Below are 3,629 nucleotides of genomic sequence, written 5' to 3' on the forward strand. Positions count from 1 at the left end.
CCTCTTCTGTCTGCTCTTAAACTTGACAACTATATTAGATTTGCCACCTTCTCGGGTGGGTACACGGTGACAAACTTCAATGTCAGAAGGAGTTGTGGGCTCAGCTTGCACATCACCAATTTTCCCGCCAAGTTCAGTGACACGTTCCTTGTGCTGTTGCACAAGTCCCTTAATCTCTATATTGGACATGCGCGAGTATTGCTCCAATTGAACAACCCTCTTCTGAAGGTGTTGAATAACGTTTTCATTTTCCTTGAACTTAGCACACAACTCTTCATTCACCTTTCTCAAGGCTCCCCTATCTTCTGTGGCTTCTCTAAGCCTCTTTTTCGTGTCCTCAAATGGATCGCTCATGAGTTTAACACTGTCAGTGAGAGACTTCATTTCAGCACGAAGTTCTCGGATGTCGCATCGGCTTTCTCTTTCAGTTGTAGATTTGGTCAAGTCATTGTAAATGAGAAACAGTACCAGTGGAAAGAAGGTATAATAAATACGCAAGAGAGACAGCAATACAGAAAGGGAGCAGCGACAGTATAAGCTGTCTAGTTACAAAGCATGTATAATTTGCAGACCAACCTGCAGTACAGGTATCAAGTTTTTAGCTTTGCGCCGATCAGCTGTCACTGCTGCCAAATGTCGGTCCAGCGAAGGCAGCCGTATTTTCCACCGCTTGTCCTGATGACGTCCTCAGCGGAAGAACCGTCAAGGAAGCGACACAAGCAGACCAAGGCTCCTGGTGGTCAGCGAGATTCGTGATATCTGCAGTACAGGGATCAAGTTTTTAGCGTTGCGCTGATCAGCTGTCACTGCTGACAGTAGAAATCCTAAAATTCATTTTAAAATTCTAAAAACAACAGAAGTCCTAAAATTCATTACATGCGGAAAACAGCCTTAGATAGGGAATGCAAGTGACGTCTTCTTGAGAGCCGAAACTTTGCTGGAGGTTTGCTGGAATGAAAGCAGCTTAAGCACTTTAGTCTGAAGCTATATTTGGTTAATGCAGTTACATGGTATGTGTACTTACTATGGATGCGAAGTGATGTTGTGACAGAAAGTCGTAAGAAAAGAAGTACGATGCTGACTGAAAATTTTATGGGTGTGTAGTGCAAAACTACCAATATGTACAGGGCTGAGATGACACTGGTGATAGCTTCAAGCAACGGTTCATTACAGATGTTCCCATTGCACATAAATGGGAACATAAACATGATGCTCAATGCAAGTATGCCAAGTGAATCCTTGACCACATAAATGATAGTTACTTTTCAAATACAAGTGAGATGATGACATATTGGGAATCAATGTTTGTTATATCTTTATTTCCACAGTGATCAGTTGTATAGTGCTTGTGCCCAGACACAATGACGCATCTCCAAATCACAGTTGTCGCATCCCATCTGTGCAATGCAATAATTTGCCACATGAAGTAGCAATATCATTGACATAATCAGTTATCGATTGTGAAAAAGTGTTGCGTTGTTCCTTGCAGTCGTGTCTTTCATTAGTACTTGCATAACGTGCAAAAGAGCACCTTGATGCTCCTAATGTTATGTACATAGGAGAACAGAAATATGCATTTTTTTCCGTCTAGATGAGGGTATTGTGTTTAATTATTTATATGAATTAAAGTTCTTTAAGAGTGAATACGGACACGTACTTGCATGTGAAGAAGCGTCTGTAGCCTCCCAAAGGGAAGCACGTTGTTGAAAGTAGTTTTCAGTCATATTAGTGACAAAGCTTTCCCAAGGGCTTTTCTTGCTGAAAAGCCGACCACGCATCTCCTAATCCAGTGGATTAGTTTTTTTTGCTATAAGTCTGTGCTGTTTTCCTTGCAATGAGTCCTTTCACATCTGTCTCCGACACGTAACTCCTTCATGAAGCTTTTTTTTCTTTTTTCTATACTTTGGATGTTTTTTGACAAATATTTATTGCGTGTTTTATCATGGTCTTCACATAGCAACCATTCTTTCGTGGGAAGCTTCTTTGCTACCAGGCTCTAAAGTTTTTGAGACTACTCATGTACATTTTATATAACAAATAGTAATCTTGCATTGAAAGCTTATCCTCCGTCCCCACAGTTAGCTCTATTTTGCACTGGTTAAGGTTTGGTGGCTAAATATATAAGAATAAACATTCCTTCTAGAAATACAGTTGTATGACTATTCAATATTTGATACTTAATGTTATTATTCAATTCGTAGATGAAAAAAAATTGCATTTGCCCCACCTCTACCTATTTATTTATTTACATTACCTTACAGGCCCATTGAAGGGCATTGAGTATATGGGTGCAACAGTAATCACACGACAAAAATAGCAAAGTGCAACATCGTTATAGAATATTAACACGCAACAAGTGTAGGTTAGCACGGAGTGTTACACGATTGGAGATGGATGCAATGTGATCCGGGAGACTGTTTCAATGTGCAATAGCTCTTGGTAGGGGTGATGAGTTAAATGCCTGCGTTTGACCATGAATGCGCATGAAACTAAGTGCGCTGTGAATGCGACGAGATGCACGCACAGGAGCATGAAGCGGCAAACAGTGTACAGTGTATAAATGTACCCGCGAAAGAGACATAAAAGCGCAATGATGCGGCGATCTTCTAAGGACTGAAATTCAAGGTCTTGTTTTATTTAGGTAATGATCGAAAGAAAGTCAACTGGCTTATGATACTTTTTTGAGTTGTTTCTCGGCAGTATACAAAAAACACTTCATCTACAAACGTCTAGAAAGGGTGAAAGGCTGTCGAAGGTCACGGATGGCACGTGGGCTTTTGCACAAGAAGTTTATGCATACGCGTAAAGAAGTAGAGCTAATTGCATTTAAGCGGTTTCGAAATCCCTTAGATGAAGAACTTAAAAAAATCAAAGGAAAAGTATTACTTTCATCTATTTTCTTCCTGTTCTAAACGAACAGATGTATTATGGAACAAGCTGAATTCACTTATAGGACGGAGCGACAGGAAGGAACCGGTGACAGAAGTCTTGCACGGTGGGGGAACAGTCAGTGGTGACCGTACGGTCAACGTGTTTAACAACTACTTCGTGCAGCGAGATGTTGACACTGGGCCACGTGCATCCTACACAGCTCTTGATCCTCAAAATGTAAATACATTTTTTTAGAAGCAGCAGCAGAACATGAAGCTAGCGCTGTTTTCTTGACCTTCAAAAACAGCCTTAGTTGCGATGCTGATGGGCTACAAGTAAGGCCAGTCAAATACGTAATAAATAAAATTGCTGCTGTGCTAATATATATATATATATATATATAAAAGCGCAAGTGCCTTGTATATTTGTACTGTGACACTGTGTTTCTTTCTACAAGTTGCCGCTCTTCTGTCTTCCTTCTGGGCCCCTTCTCTATTGTGCCCCCCGCCACCCGCTCCCGCTACAACGGCAGCCCACGCACTGGAGCTGCGGAGCGACCGCTTTCTCCCTCCTTGTCTCGGGTGCACGGGAACCTAGCTGCCGCTACTTCCCGCCCCCCTCCCTCTCCGTCTTACGTCTCCCTCCTCCTGAGTGCTTTTTTCTTTTTCTTTCCGTTTTCTTTCTCTCTTCCTTTTTCCTTTTTTTTTCCTCCTAACACACCTCCTTGCTCTAGATACATGTGACTCCGCCTTCCTCTT

The 3,629-nt window shown here is 41.7% G+C and overlaps 1 long non-coding RNA gene across 2 annotated transcripts in view; it reads right to left on the reverse strand.

Annotated features, from left to right (window-relative positions):
* Positions 1-590: 590 nt before the first annotated feature.
* Positions 591-3,629, reverse strand: part of LOC139046918 (uncharacterized) — a 59,021-nt gene continuing 55,982 nt past the window's right edge. For both annotated transcript variants that reach the window (XR_011506984.1, XR_011506983.1), the window contains one exon: positions 591-759. This is a non-coding gene — a long non-coding RNA (uncharacterized lncRNA). The remainder of the gene's footprint in view (positions 760-3,629) is intronic.

This window comes from Dermacentor albipictus, chromosome 6 (genome assembly GCF_038994185.2).
Source record: "Dermacentor albipictus isolate Rhodes 1998 colony chromosome 6, USDA_Dalb.pri_finalv2, whole genome shotgun sequence".
Classification (NCBI taxonomy): domain Eukaryota; kingdom Metazoa; phylum Arthropoda; class Arachnida; order Ixodida; family Ixodidae; genus Dermacentor; species Dermacentor albipictus.